Genomic DNA, 17,764 nt, shown 5'->3' with positions numbered 1-17,764 from the left:
TTTTGGTGGGGAAAGGGGGAAGAAGTTTGCACTGAACCTGTCAGCTAGGATGCTGGCAATGTCTGTGGGTTCGGTGCATTTTTTGTCATTTTGGACTAATTCTGAGCATATCTGGGAATTCCCACCCAGGTTCCTATCATAACTAAAGAAAGAAAACAGATTTTTCTTCACAAGACAAAACTGCAGATAAAATATTCCTCATACTTTCACATTATCTCAGAATAAATTTTAACATATGAATCTGAAAATTCAAGATTCTAAAATTCAAAGTTGCAGAAATATACACTTTTTTCCCATACCCATCAATAATTTTCCCATCCTTATTAAAAAGATTAGGACTGGAATTAACTAAGTGCTTAGCAGCTGAAGAGTCAACTAAGCTATACCTGCTGGGTCAGGTTTGGGAATAGTATAAAACAATTTAAAAGACTGAAGAACTTTATAAATCCTATCTGCCTTTTTAGGGACAGCTGGATGACTATCAGGAAAACTGCAGGCAGTAAAACACACACATCCTCTAAAACAGTACAATACAGTACAGGAGGAATGGGTTGAGATTCTGGAAAATCCTTCTGTAACAACTTACAGCATTTTTGATGGGCTGAGAAGTCTCAGTGTTCACCCACTGAAAACAATGGGACATTACAGCAATAGTTTCTGAGAAAGAGAAACTCCCACAGAGAGAATCAGAAAGAAAACTTTCCTCTGATTCAGAATCCATCCCTCAATCTTCCTGTTTAGATTCAGCATCTTGAATCTCTTCAGTAAAGGAAGCATCCCTCTTTCTTTTAACAGAAAATACTCTACAAAAGGATCAATAGCTTGAATCAAAGCATAAGCCACTCCCTGTATACTATGCCTATCCAAAGAAAATTGAGGAGGAACAGCTATATGCTTAATTTTGTGTTTCTTTTTGACAGGAAAATGGGGCCAGCTGTGTTGCTAATAGCAGCCTCTGTTTCACCAGGGATGGGCATAGCATTCTGACACAACCGGGAAACCTTCCCTTTTCCCTCTCTCAGGACTGCCAAGGTGGTTCTCCCTTGCCCACTGAGGAGACTCCAACAGCCTCCAAAGGCTGTGGCTAACCCCCATTCCATAGTGACTGTAGGTGCTACACCAGAGAAATCCACTATAAAACATGAGTGGTCTGAGGTGCAACAAATGGTCAGTGCAGATTCACCCACCTCTGGCTGTGGCAAATTGCTAGCCTGCTGTGGTGGCAAAGGCTGTTTGCTTAAGTTTTTCTTTTTGTGGTTGGAAGAAGGACAGACCATGGGAGTGACAATATGTTCCATGGTCAAGCCAAAAAAGATGCCTCTACCAGTCCACAAAAGTTACTTTTTTAACACACACACACACACACACACACACACACACACACACACACACACACACACACACACAGTAAAAAGCACTTTCAAGCACTATGGCAGCTCCACAACCTTAAAATAAACTTAATTTCTCCACAGAAAAAAAGTTTATTAGTTACATAGCATTACTTTTAAAATGACAGAAACAAATGTTCCATATAAAAGTACATTACCGTCCCAAGACAATCCATTAAAACACAACACTTCTACCTTTAACATAATTTTCCTGAAGAGGAAAGTAATAAAACAACAGTAAAAATCTAAGAAAGTGGAAGGTTTTTTTCCCCAAAGGGAACTTATCTGCCTAGCTGAGGAAAGCATAAGCTGACCATCAATCCTCAAAAAACTCAGGGGACCATACTCTTCAGTGACAGTAAAGCTCTGAAGGGCTTCACACCAAAGCTTATATTTTAGCCAGCTCATCTCGAGCTGCTTCAGAGTTTATGCCTGTGGAAGGTGCTCTGAAGCTTTGGAAGCTGCCCAGCTCTTATACCCTTGGCAGGCTATAACCCATATAGCTAAGGCTACTGCAGCAGTGATCAGTATGAAGAACATTATATAGCTGAAACTTTAAGGCATAAAAAGTATGTCATGTTATACATGAAAAATAAGTCAACTTTAGCTCCACTGATGTTAATAATACATTTCCATTGCTAACTGACTAGGAACTGTTATTTCATAGAGCTGCATCAAAGACTAGAATCTTTAAAATCATGACTGACATATCAAAGCCTGTGGTTTGATTCCTTTTTCAGGGACATGCACAGAGAATCTGGTTAAGTGACTTACACAGAATTATGCTGTACACTTACGAAAGTGAAAGACAACTGCTAACCTATAGGAGTATGGTAATCCTCCATCTTATAAGGCTAGAAGATCACATGAGTATTTGACACAGGCATGAATGCTAAACTGTGGTTGTCTTTTGTAGTACACTGATTTTGAGAGTGTGGAATCTCTAAGAATTCCCATTTCTCTGAGATGCAGTAGTCATGGAGTTAGATTATGGAAGTAAAATGAATGTGTGTGAGGTACAGGGGGAATCTCATCTTACAAAACTACTTGATGGTACAGGGGGAAGCCCACTTTACAAAACTACTTGCGGTACAGGGGGAAGCCCACCTCGCAAAACTACTATTTTGTGGTTTAATAGTTTTTTTGTTTTCCTTTTTCATAAATTATAGTTATATGTCCACACATTGATTGCCAAATAGTTGTTATGGTAAGCTTCAGCCATTATGTAATGTGTAAAATATTAGTACCACTTGATCATATGAAAATATGGTGATGATTATAAAGTTGAGAAATGTCAGATGTTCTTAATTTTCTCATTAAGAAATTAACAAATTAGCCAAACTGTTATTTTACAATGTATTTGCTTGTTTTTTTTTTCTGTTTATTTGATGTTTAACTTGTACAGTAAGCTGTTCTTAAAAAAGAATAATTAAGCCACAGTCAAGCCAGAGGCAAATGTGAGTATGCAGAGAAGTGCTGAAGCAAATATAGTGTACCAGCCTTTGATAGCAATTTAGTCGAAAACAAAGCATTTACTGCATTTTTTTCTGTCTGTTTGCAAAAAAAAAAAAAAAACAAAAAAAATATTTCTCCTTTCCTAAACTTTCCTAGCTAGTTGTTCCAGTGATCAGATTTTGCTGATCCCTGGGCTTTGTATTTGGTTTCTGTGTTCCTCCATTTTCTTGTGTGGCCAGAGGTAGTTTCTTTACTCACCAGTGGGAGTGGGGAGTACTGAGCTGCTTGTTTGTCCTCAGAGGAGTGGTTAGAAGCAGCAACTAGTAATTTGTCGGCCATTTTGGGTCATTTCCTGTTTTTTCCAGCCCCCTGCTATAAAGCACGCGTTAGCGCGGAGCTGCTACCGTTGCACACTAGGGCTGCGCTGGTTAATCAGATTTAAACTATTAGGGCTACCTAAAGTCCACTCTTCAAATTTTCCCTTAAAACTACCTTCCTCAAAGTATACTACTGTTCTATTTAGTGTATCCTACAACTATAAATTATCTCTACTTGACTCCCAAGTAGACTATTCTCTATCTGTATAGCAAAGCACTTGCTCCTACAGTACTTATCACCTCGATACAGCACTCTTGTTATAGAAAGTACCCCAAAAAGCAAACCCCATTTCTCGGTCACCCACATCCCCCAAAAACCTTTTCTTAAGTTTTTCTGTCTATTCCTTCTAGCATGTCGAGGGATCAGTTGCTAATGTCCTCTCCTGCTCAGCTGGTGAACCTGGGAATATTGAGGCAATGTTACAATTGCCTCATGTACACTGACAACCCTCTCCTCCTCCCACAAAACACAAATACATGCGAGAGATGCAACTATACGGCCAAACTGGAGGCTGAGCTCTCTCAACATAGGACTGGCATGACCAGACAGGAGGAGAAGGTAACCACACACACTATAGACCCAGTCTCACATAATACCATCACAACCTCAAATCATACACATAAACACACAAAGACATACTAGGAGGCTCTGATCAAAAATCTACCAAAACAGCAGAGGCCACCAAAGCAGACACCCAAACAACTACCACCTCAGAACACAACACCTGCAACACATAGACCACACAGTCAGAGTGTCAAGCAGTCACAGCCCTTAAGGCCAAACACAATGCCAGACACACTAGTCATTGGTGACTCCATAGTCAGACACACTGATGTCCCGCTCACCAGACTGAGTAAGGAGAAGGTCACAGTAAGCTGCCTGTCGGGTGCTAGAATCCACCACATAATGCATGCACTCAGGTCTCTCAACAGCAGGTACAAGTGACTCAATCATTGTCCACGCTGGTGTTAACGACCTGAGGCACCTCCTTGGACTACATGAAAAGAGACATAGAGGAGCTCTCTGATTATGTAGCCCAAGCAGGTATGACTCTGACCTTGAGCAGTATCCTACCTTCACCAAGAATGATGCCACAATACAGAGATAAGATGATCAGCTTTAACAATTGGCTTAAACTCTGGTGTCATTCAAAGGGGATCCAATGTCTGTCTGCCTGGGATGACATGCTGGACAAGCCACGCTGCTTCAAGGGATGGCTTGCACTTGTCACCCTGGGATTCGGATTTTGGCAAAGGCTCTTGCCACCCCATAGTGCCTTTTTAGGCAAGGCTCAAATTCTAAACCTACCACCCTAGAACAAAACAAAGAAAAAACTAAGGGTAATGCTGCTCAGTGCCAGAAGTCTCAACCTCAAGATGCACACACTCGAGGCCCTTCTCAGTATGGAGAACATCGATGTCTGTGCTGTGACAGAAACCTGGTTCAAGGCTCCTGAGAGCACCCCAGCACTATCATGTTTTACCTCATATCATGCGTTCGCCCCAAAACCCAGACAATACCAAGAAAGGAGGAGGGGTATCCATATTCATCAAGGACACCCACACCTCAAGATTGGTGGCATCGCGATGCATCAGAAACCATCCAGGTGCAATTAACCATAGGCAAGATTGCTCTGCAATTTGTAGCATGTTACAGGCCACCCTCAAACTCAGGAACCTCATATGGCCTTCCTGAAAACACTGGAGGATAAATGTATCTCGAACACCATCATACTAGGTGACTTCAACTACCCTAATATAGACTGGGAACACTACTCAAGCCCAAACACTCTAGCCCAAAAGTTCCTGGAATTCATAAACTCAAATGCCATGGAACAACTAGTCACCATCCCCACAAGAGGAGAAAACATACTTGATCTCATCATCACGAAAATGGGAGCACAATGTTCAACACCAGAAGTATACCCCTCACTGGTGAGATCTGATCACAAACTAATCTCCCTGGAGGTCCTCATCCGCCCCACCCGAAATGAAAAAGACCACAGTAAAGAACTTCTTGAAAGCCGACTTCACACTTCTAAAGACTAGTGTGGTCTCCTTTAAGGCCCCTGAGCCGGCGGTTAACATTACTCAAACCGCTGAATCACTTACAAATGCCTTCTACCAGCACCTGCAGGCTGCATGGATCAGGCAATCCCAAGCAAAACAAAGACTCTTTGTACCAAAGGCAAGCGTCCAGTCTGGTGAACCCCAGCCATAAACAAACTCTACAACAAAAGGAGAAAGCTACTACAAGATAGAGCAAAATCCTTAAAAGGTAAGACACCGCTGATCACTATAAGTAAAAAGCTAAGAGCTCTCATAAAATCATCCAAAGCTAATTTTGAGAAAAAAATAGCTAAGGACTCTAAAGACAACCATAAGGCATTCTTTAGCTATGTCAGAAATCTAGGAGGAAACTCCCAGATATGCTCAGAATTAGTTCAAAATGATGTGAAGATTACTGATCCTACAGACATTGCCAACATACTGGCTGACAGGTTCAGTGCAAACTTCTCCCCCCCTAAAGGAGAGATATCTATACCAAATGATTGTAGCCCCCAAACATCTCTAACGCCCAGGGGAGAACTGCATACTGCAAGGCAAAGAACACAGCATCCATGGGACCTGATGGTGTCCCCGGCTGTGTGCTCCATGAACTCAACGAGAAATTAAACCCACAGTTAGGACAGCTGTTTAATCTTAGTCTCACCTCCGGATACGCACCCAGGAGTGGCGCAGCGACTGTGGTCCCACTCCACAAAGGCGGTGCCTCCACCGACCCTGGAAATTACCGTCCCATTAGCTTGACAAGCCTTATCTGCAAAGCCATGGAGAGGATCATAATGGATCTCATAAATAAAGACATAGGGAACTTGCAGACTTTGGATCCAACCCAGTTTGGCTTTGTCAAAGGCAGATCATGCCTTTTAAACTTGGTTGACTTTTTGAAACAGTCACCAAGGCCATTGACGAGGGTAAGGCAGTCCATACAGCCTACCTAGACCTGGCGAAGGCTTTTGATAAAATACCTCACTCGGGTATCATTGAAAAACTCATCAACTTAAATGTAAACCCATACATTACAAGATGGGTTGCAAACTGGCTGAGTGACAGAACCCACAGGGTCAGAGTTGCTGGCGCCATGTCAGACTCAAAGCCTGTCACAAGTGGTGTCCCACAGGGCTCAGTCCTGGGCCCACTCTTGTTTGGCATCTACTTTTCTGAAGTACAAGCAAACACAGGAGGGTTATGGCTGACAAAGTTTGCAGATGACTGCAAACTGGGCGCCGTAGTTGAAAACACATCCAACACAGATATCCTTCAGAAGGGTCTCACATGAACGGATAACTGGTGCCAGAGCCATGGCCTAAAGTTAAATGCCAAGAAATGCATAGTCATACCCTTCGGGAAAAATAAGGTTACCCCTAGCTATCATATAGGTGGCAATCCCCTGAACACAGAAGAAGTTATTAGGGACCTGGGAACCCAGGTTGACAGTAGCCTTTCATTCGACACTCATATTGCTAAAGTAATTAGGAAGACCTTCTACATTGCCCACCTTATCATGAAGGGATTCACATCTAGATCAAGGGAAGTCATAGTCTCCCTATACTCATCACTCATCAGACCAATGATGAAGTACAATGCCCCATTCGAATGTATCTGACCCGACACTTGCAGCAGCTGGAGGCCACAAAAGTTCCTCACCAAAAGGATAAAGGGTCTCAAAAATCTGTCTTATGCTGCCCGACTGAAAGAACTCCAGTTATATTCAGTTGCTTACCGCTTGCTCAGAGGTGACCTATGCCTGACATACAAGGCCATGTCAAACCCAGATTTGATGAACATGCTTCATCTCAAAAAATCTAGATCCCTCAGAGCCACAAGGCGGACTTAAACCTCGACACGGTTATTAATAGGACGTGCTGGAGGGATAGATTCATCACCCAAAGACTCCTATGCTGTGGAACAAAATCCCGGTTTATGTGAGGCAGAGCACCTCGCTGGCCTTGTTCAAGAGGAATCTTGACCAATGGATGGGAGATCGCAGATACACCCCAGGGGTTACCTCAGTGTCACTGCTCGACAGAGGCACAGCAAAATAATGGGCATAGTTTCTCCAAACTAAAGGGGTGGCGTAAGCCACAAAACTATGGGCTAGGCTTATAAATGCCCTCGGGCAGATAGCCTAGTATGAACCTATGAACCTATGAACCTATAATATATAGACAGCTGATTAAATGAAATGTCATAAAAATGTCAAATACCAGCTTAGTAAAACTGCACAGTGAAATGTTTATAAGAGTAAAACTGAATCCTGGATTAAAAAAAAAACTAATGTACCTAATATTTTGTTTAGATTTGCAAAGACAAGTGCCTGTGACACCTTTCTTTTTTTCTTCTTGACACTCGAAAATAACCAATATATTTTTTTTTATAAAATTCTTGCCTCCAGCATTTCCTTCACAGATGGGTGGTCAAGAACTTTACAATTTTCAGTTCTCCTAGCATTTTGGTAACCAATTCCAAATCATAATATTTGACTACCAATTCCTTACAGCACTGATACTATTGTGTTTCTGGCATGGTTAATTTGTAATTGTAGCAATGGAGGAATTATGGAACAAACTGTAGAATCTTAGGTAAAGACTGACCAAAAGCTGGTGCAATTGCAGCAACAGGTAATTTTGGTGACCAGCCATATGTGCCAAACTCTGGACATTGCGGTCTATGAAGAAACTAACCCGGGAGGAAGGCACTGAATCCTGTTTCATTGCCTGTACTATAACAAACTAAAGAAACAGTATTTGATTGTGGATGATAAAGCCCCAAATGCAGATAAGCCAGTAAGGACACGTGCATAACTTGAGCATATTCTAAATCTCTGTCTTTCACCTGATAGCAACAGTAAAGTATAAATATTAGAAATGTTGGACGTCAACATGTTTAAAGGAGTTTTGCATAGTAATATAAGAAAATGAATACTACAAAGTGATTGGTACTGTAATTGGGATTGTTTTCACAGACATGGTGTGTGTAGGAGGTCACATCTGTCTTTCACATGTGTGCCATTGGCTACTGACAGACATCCTAAGAACATCATAGTAAAGTACCGCTGCTAGCACATACTGCCCCTGTTGACTGCAGCAGAGATATTGGCCGATATGTGTGGGCATTCTGACACACTCTGTAAAGTCCAGAGGTAAACACAGAACCTCTTAGTGCAAAACATGTGTACCATGCATGACAATATGGATGTTAACAGCCATGTAGATGGGTATAACACATAACAACTGGTATACATATGCCACCATAGGTTATGCATTCACACACCCCTGTCTAGCCTGACATGTAATAACCGCTGGTATAGGGGTGCCATGGCCACATACTACCCATTAGATATTGACATACATCTGTACAGCATCCCACTGCTCTGTCTGACATACAGGACTGTTAAGGGAGGCCTGTCAGCAGTACATCTGGCAAGTATCTGCACATGACATCTCACTGGGTAAGTACACTAAGCTGCCAGGCATGTAACAATGCACTGTGCAGGCTACAGGCAGACTGGCTCAACACTGGTCTGCATCTCCTATTCGGAAATGCATATGTACCTGCATAAATAGTAGGCTGTACAGGCATGTCACAGCACAGGGTAAGATACACCTGTGTGAAAGTGCGTAACCACAACGAATGAGAACACAGCCACAGCCAGATATGGTGAGCTAACATAATATTACAATATACGGATATCTGCTCAACACCATCCTCATATCTGCCACTCACACACTAACCCTACATATACTTGGCCACTACACAGTTTGGTCTGATGCCTGTCTTTGGTATAGGACATGTGTGTATGGCCCTGCAAACAGGTAAGCCAATACGGTAACATACAGTAGAGCAGCATATAACTTCAGATAGATGGGACCTAGGACGATGGCAACTACCACAGTCTGTACACAGGTCAAGGAACATATTAACAATGCACACACTATTGACATTCAACATAAGTACACAGACCTTAGTACTGCACAAACAACCACAGTATGTCCAGGTTATGTCATCAAATATAATTCCTACTGTACATAACATGTGTAGCAGTCTGAGATATCACTGGCTTGTTATCAGATATGATGACACTAATTATGGTGTGCAGCACATCTGCACCACTTCATGCACAACATATGTACAAAGGTTGGCAGAGTTGTGGCTGGAAGCACATATACAGGGCCAATATTGACATGTTGCTGTGATAACCTCATACATTTACTGTTGTAACAGGATTTGTTGCAACATATGTCTTATGAGGGATATGAAGTCAGTAACTGTCATGTCTTTTACCATCTACAGACTGCAATTCTCACACTACTTTCTGCAGTCCACAGATAGATGCTCTGTGGGTAACACATGAAACCAAAGGCACAACACACTGCCCAGTCTGCAGATGACCCTGCCGATGGGGATTCCTCATAAACATAGGACTGACATGGCAGGTATTGAGACGTGTAGGACAACCATATCCAGACACACACACACACACACACACACACACACACACACACACACACACACACACACACACACACACACACACACACACACACACGCACACACTGTTAAACCAACATTACTCCAAATGCAGTATAGCAGCACTTACAGTCTGTAGTCAGGTCAGGCAAATCCCCGTCCTGTGTGTTGCCCTGTTTCCACAGTGTATGTCATTAGAGGTAAATCCTCAATCCATCTGAGATGCTGTTTGCCAAACAACAGATCTAGTTCCTGCTCACAGTGAATGAAAAGGGCCAATGCCAACAAGATGTTCCTCCATGCAATTGGCTATGGGAATGTTACCACAGCTGTTCTACATGCAATCAGCAAGGGCAGGGCTGCAATTCATGCAGAGGCCATCAGCTGATCATAAGCATCACTTAAAATAAACATGCTGCTGCCTAAGCAAATCAGGTGTAGGCCTCCACATCCACCAGAGAGGGAGTGGGAGAGGTAGACAGAGGCAAAGACAAGTCAGGGAGGGATGGGAGAGTAAAACTTAAGCATGTTTGTGTTACACACCTACCAGCACAGCATATCAAACCCCTGACAACTATGTAGTGCTATCACAGTTCTATGAAGTTATTGGATACGTCACATGGGTTACCTGTTGTGGAGCCCTCAAAACATATATGTGATGGTGAGCAACATCCTCAACAGGGTTAATGTAGCTATACGGTAGGTGATGTACATGTGCCTGTCCACATGAACAGGTGCCAGCGTTAACACAGTCACACTCTCACAGGGACACATGCACACTGACACACTTGGCAGGGCCAGGATTACAACTCGTCAGTAGTGGGATTGCCACAACACATCACTGTGCAGGTATCATATGCACCGCATGGGTCATACGGAGGTTGTATGGACAAAGGGTATGAGGAACTTCTGACATCAGATAGCATGCCTCAGTATGCTAATGGGGTTGTAGTGAGTGTGGCTATGAACATACACACCATACAACAAACACACAAACACACAAGGCAACAGTACTAACATGCATGGGTGCATGACTGCACGGGTGTGTGGTGGTCGACTGTGCCAGATGGTTATACAAGGCTAGGTGATGGGTATACCTTGGCATCAGGCTACATGACAATGATCTACATTGTGGTTCAGGGCTATAATTTCTGCATTTGGCCACAGAGGTGGGTATTGTATCCCCCATCCAATCACCTGGGTGACTATTGTGTGTGGCCAATGCTGTGCATCGCTTACCATGTATGTGTTCCTTAGTCCATGACATGGACATTGTCTGGGATGTGCACACCTCCCACATGCATGTACAGTGACATGTGGAACTGTACCTGGCGTGCCTGGTCCATGTTTTGAACACAGATTATCATCAGATGTGCCAGTCTTGCCCTCCTATGGTGGGAACTCGTAGTGGGCAGCAGGTTTACCCTGCACCTACATTGATATCATGCTAACAGCATTCCCTGGTGTCAGTGGCATTATCCATACAGGACATGTTGTCAGGCATGGTATGTCCTTTGTGGGTCACATGTGATTGCACCACAGGTGTTGCAGGTGTCCATTGGGGAACATGGAAAAGGTGCACTTTCTGCATGTATGTGCATATTGGACAGATGGACAGAGTGCCATGCTCTCTGTAGCCCACTGCTATCACTCCATAGTTACTATCAGTGGCCAATATGCAGTGTACTACCCACATATTGGCTGTTGCCTAGGCATGTGTGTGTGTGTGTGTGTGTGTGTGTGTGTGTGTGTGTGTGTGTGTGTGTGTGTGTGTGTGTGTGTGTGTGTGTGTGTGTGTGTGTGTGTGTGTGTGTATGAGACATGGGTTGAGAGTGTGCTCTGGGTAATACTGGTGTTGCTAACTGTGATTGCCTGGCCTTGATGTCACGTGTATGGGTATGGCTTTGCACCCCAGCCTCTCAGCTATTTCACATCTGTTATCCCTGTATAGTGGACATTGTGATATATAGTAGCCACCATATAAGCAATATGCAAAACCCACCCCACAGTAGCCACACACTCACAACCACCTCCACCCAGGATACAAGTTACAATCACACACACACCCACACCTGTCATGTCTGGGAGTAGAACCCCTATCTAACTAGTTTATTACACTACAGAACTAAGCAGTTATAGTATGTGCCATGGAGATTATAGGAGTACTCCTTCCCCCAAGGTATATATCACATTGGATGACATCAGCAGGATTGCCAAAGTAGGACATTCGAATTGTAGTGAGTGTGACTAGCCTAAAATGCATTGCTCCCTACACAGACAGTGACACACACACAAAACATCCTTAACCAACATGTGTGGGTATAGAATCCCTAACAGAGGTTTATATCACACTACAGCATGGAGCTGTTATAGGATGCACTAAGATGATTACTAGAGAACACCTTCCCCAAAGGTGTATTTCACAATGAATGACATCAACATGATTGCCAAAGTACGGCATTTGAAATGTACTGCATGTGACTAGCCTAAAATGCATTGCTCCCTACACAGACAGTGACACACACACATAATATCCACAACCAACATGTGTGGGTATAAAACCCCTAACAGAGGTCTATATCACGCTATAGCATGGAGCTGTTATAGGATGTACCACAGGAATTACTGGAGAACTCCTTCCCCAAAGGTGTATTTCACAATGAATGACATCAGCAGGATTGCCAAAATAGGTCATTTGACATGTACTGCGTGTGACTAGCCCATAATGCATTGCTCCATACACAGACATTGAAACACACACAAAGCATCCAGAACTGCCATGGGTGGGGATGGAACCCTACCACAGTTCTAACTCATGCTACAGCAGTACACAGTTATGGCACGCGCTATGGAAATTACTAGGTTGCAGTTTTCCCAGAGGTATATTTCTAGGTGGATGACATCAGCAGCCTTGCCAAAGTTGAGTATATGAATTGTAGGGAGTGTGAGTAGCCTAAAAAGCATTGCTCTCTACACAGACAAACACACACATGTTTGCCATGTCTGGGATTAGAACATCTACCTAACTACTTTATCACACTACCGCAGTACGCAGTTACAGGATGTGCTACAGAGATTACTGGGATACAATCTTCCTAGAGGTGTAGTTCTAGTTGGATGACATCAGAGCCTTGGCAAAGTTGAGCATTTGAATTGTTGGGAGTGTGACTACCCTAAAAAGCATTGCTCTCTACACAGTCAGAGACACATACAAACACACACACACACACACACACACACACACACACACACACACAGTTGCTAAGTCTGGAATTAGAACTCCTACCTAACTTATCACACTACAGCAGTATGTTGTTACTGGACATGCCATGGAGATTACTGGGCAATAGTTCTTCCAAAGGTGTATTTTACATTGGATGACCTCAGCACACTTGTCATAGTAGGGCTATGGGAGGGCTGTGTGTGTGCATGGGCCATAACCCATTCATCTAGGGGTTGACATGCCACATGCAGGCACACACAGGGTCATATTTCACAGGTGCATGTATACAGTTACTAGATGACTACTTTCTTGTACAGTCATGTTGCACAGCTGGCACGTGCACCACAAAGTCTGTAATGCTGAGAGATACTGGTGGCTAGTATCTGCAGTGAGTGACATCTGCATCTCATGTGTTTGGGGCCCTTTGGCTGTGTGCTGGATGGGACAGGCCTTGATGGCTCCTTGTCACAGTCATCCTCTTCCACACATCTATATCCATCTACCTTTGTCTCATTATAGTGTGTAGCCCTTACATGTATGTCTGTATTCCTAGCCACTGTGTGTGCAAGGCATGAGTGGTTCATACTGATGAGTGTCTGCACTAACAACTGCGACTGCTAGATATGTCTGGTCCACTGGTCTTTGCAGACATGGCCTTCATGTGTTTAAATGTATGAGCATGCCCAGTATGACCTTTCAGTATGTTGTTGACTGACATTGCCTTCATTTCTCTAAGTGTTTGGGTATGCCCAGTATGGCTGTCTGTATTGCATGTGTGGATCAAGTCCAGGTAGTTTGTACTGCAGTGCTGACCTTTGTGTTGTACAACAGGTAGCATGCTGTCTCTGCAGGGTATCCATTGATCATTTGGCATTGACTGTTACTACATTTCTGCATAGCTGGGGGGGCACACCTGACTGGTTCTACATTTCTACACAGATTTGGGGAGACACCTGACTGTTACTATATTTCTACGTAGGATGGGGGAGGGCACACCTGACTATTTCTACATTTCTACACAGGATTGGGGGGGCACACCTGACTGTTACTATATTTCTACATAGGATGGGGGGCACACCTGACTATTTCTACATTTCTACACAGGTTTGGGAGGCACACCTGACTGTTACTATATTTCTATGTAGGATATGGGGGCATACCTGACTATTTCTATATTTCTACACAGGACAGGGGGGGCACATCTGACTGTTACTATATTTCTACAAGGGATGGAGACACTTGACTATTTCTACAGTTTTACACAGGATTGAGGGGGGCAAACCTGACTGTGACTACATTTCTACGTAGAATGAGGGGGCACTCCTGACAATTGTACACATTTGCTAGGAATGTACTGGTATGTCGGGTACTCCATTTCAGTCTCTAGTCTTACCTAACATGCTGGCTAGAGGCAAACCAGTGTACTACAGATCTTAGCTTTTAATTACCTACATATTAGTTTCTGACTTCCTACCCTTCAGAACTGACATCCCACTGCCTGACCTGCTGTAGTCTGTTTGAGTATGCCGGGGGGTTACCCATAGGCCTCATTCAGAAGCCATAGCACAGCCTTTGTTTGTGTTTGTCTACACCTGTCCTGTTGGCTGTGACTGTTGTTGGTTATGTCCCCCCCCTTGACTGGCATGTGTGAGTTACTTACCTTGTGGGTGTCCCAGTATTGAGGGTGGTGCTGCAGGGCTGCCTATGTCAGATGCACATAGTACACCCCCTACACATGGTTAGGCACAGGTAGTGTAATGTTTGGCATCCCTTTTACTGTATGTGAGAGTCAGAGAAAAGTGTAATTCCCTGGGTCCCTCCTGTGTCAGTGTATGTGTTATGCATTGCCTCTTTGCCAAGGCCAGGGCATACTGGGCATGCCTCCTTCTACTTACTGGGGCAGGCTCAAGTTGTTCCTCCTCTGAGTCAGTCTTTGCCTTGGCAATGATGGGGGGCTGTGTGGCCCTACCCCGTGCTGTTCCTGCTGCAGCTGTTTCTGCAGGATCATATTGTGTAGCATGGTACATACAAGGATGATTTGGGTACATGGGGTTGGTGAGTACTGCAAGGCTCCACCAGATGTGCCCAGGCACCAGAACCATGACTTGAGCATCCCAAACACATGCTCTACTATAATTCTGGTCTTTGCATGTGCCTCATTATGGAGTTCTTGTTTGGGTGTGTGTGCATTTCTGATGGGTATTATCAGCCACGGCTCCAGTGCGTATCCAGCATCTCCCACTAGATGACCGTGAGGGATGTCCCCATTGACAAATATCTGGTACAGCTGCGTCAGATGCTAGATGTGGGAATTGTGATAGCTTCCAGGGCAGCCAGCACACGCATTAATTATCATGCCCTGGGCATCACACACGACCTGGTTGATGTAGAGGAAGTTGATGTAGACCCTACCCCACTCACTGGATGGTGCTTTGATGCATATGTTCATGCAGTCTATAGCACCCACTACCTCAGGGTATTCTATTTGGTGGAATAGTTGCATATTGCTGGCCAACACCTCGTGGGTGTTGGGGAAATATATGTGCTCACTGACATGTGCTGACTTGGCATCCAGGAACTGGTGGAGTACCCTGGATACTGATGCCTGTGAAATCCCCATCATATCCCCAGTTGGACTTGGGAAGGTACCTGTAGCTAGTATTCTTAGGCCTACACATACCTTGGTATCCACTGGGATGTGTTCCCTTCTGTTAATTCTGTGTGTCAGGTGTGGCCGGCACAGCTCAACAATTTGCTGTCCACCCTATAGCGCTCCACTATCTCCAGCTCATGTAGCCACTGGTAGGTTACCCCTGGGTCTGTATACTTTTCTCCATCTCTTCACTGTGGGTTGGTTGACAGCATTCACATCCTCACCACCCTCAGCCTCTTCCACAAGTTGTATGATAGCTATTGCAGCCCCTATCATTTTACTGCTGTGAGTGTTAAAAGTTCCCCGCTTGTTTACACCGGTGGCATAGAGTGTGAGAAAAACCAGAAGGGAAGGTGTTTGCATAGTTTATAGTAGTGTTCTGGGCTGGGTTGGTCTGCTGCCTGGGTAATTGGCTGATTCTGATACATTTCATGTGCCAGCTAAGCTAGTTCTCCTTGATTACCTTCCTATTGCTGTTTTCTCTTCCCATTGCCTTCCTGTTTAAGCCCGGGGGTGCTCTGCACAAACAGAGTGTTCAAATTTGCATACTGCTGCTATTTCCTGGTTTAACTTCTTTTTTCTTCCTGTAAAACCCGGTGCGCGACACGCACACCTGCTTAGGCTTTGTAAAGAGTGCTAGGCAGGTTTAGACACACCCCCTAGCTTAGCTGTGCTAAGCTAGGAGCAAACCCGAGCCACAGGGCTCCAATTCACTTACAGTATGCCTGATACCCCACATGATGTCACCTAACTTCTAGGCTTGCACCAAGCTATTCCTTCTCTTACACTGTTGGGACTTGACTCACATGCTGGGGAAAACTGGGATTGACTATCATTCCCCTCATTTGCATAGGACTGCCTGCTAATGCATAGTTACATGTCTGACACTGAGCCTCCCCCCTTAGCAACCACTACTCACTGGCCATGTTGTCTTCTGCCTGCCATTGACTTACATGGCAGAATACTGATTTTAGTTAGAATGCTTAATTTAGGTTGATTTTGTTATATTGCCTAAATCCCGATTGTGCACCGCTGCCCTACACTTAAACAGCCAAGATCGGCTAAAAGAATAAAAGTTGATTTTTTAATTTTATTTCCTGTTTGCAATGCCATTGGCCTTATACTTGGCCATTGGCATGCTTCTTCAATGATATGCAGCCTTTATTTGGTGCTGTCACAGCTATGTTTTGGATTTTGCAGAAATGTACTCGGTTACTAACCGAGTACATTTCTACAGATTGCACTAGTCCTGTACAGATGGTTGCAAGCTTCCTGGATCGCAAATTCACCTAATTTGCATGGATTTCTCCTGCAAATGGGGTGATTTGCATACAAGAGCTTAATCTGTGCAGGATTAGTGCAGGAGCTCTTATGCACGCCCATGCAGGCTGTTCCTGGATCACACAGCAGACATATTGCCTGCTAGAGCTCCTGCACTGATCCTGTACACCGTGCAGGGCACAGTAAATCTGGGGGTAAAAAATCATGCTTGTTACAGACATTGTGTCTCTGGCTTCATTCAAAACTGTGAGATAGCATCTTTATGGTCTAGGCTCAAAGGTTTGCTAAAGCTGAGCTTAACCTCTTCCCTTCCTATATATATATATATATATATATATATATATATATATATATATGTATTTAATTCAGATACAATACAGTCAGGCCCCATTGTTGGTACATTTTTAACACAAGCAAATTTACAAATCCATTTTCAACACAAACAACTGTACAAATAATAGCAGCAACAATAGATGAGCAACCAACACAGCAGGAATAAATGCAAGACTTTTATTCAATAAAACATAATAAAATGCGATAAAAGAATGTGAGCACTTACATGTGGATCAACTACGCTTCATCAGAGATAAAAAAAAACCACATTACAGTACACCACTTTTAAATAATGCTCATCCAATCATTTTTAACTAATAATTAGCTCATAATTGACTTAAATCAATCACTTCTAAAATTAGCGAGCCTAACTACCGCACTTAAAAATCTGTGAATCAATGATAGACATTGAAAATGTCTTAAATTTAAAAGGAATCTATCTAGAAATAAATTATCCACATGCTTATTAAGCAAAAATTAGAGAAAAAAACACCTGTCAGATTCAATCTAAATCCAGAAG

Source organism: Protopterus annectens, chromosome 10.part0, assembly GCF_019279795.1.
Source record: "Protopterus annectens isolate FY-2018-M chromosome 10.part0, PAN1.0, whole genome shotgun sequence".
NCBI lineage: Eukaryota > Metazoa > Chordata > Ceratodontiformes > Protopteridae > Protopterus > Protopterus annectens.
Note: the sequence above shows the minus strand (reverse complement) of the source record.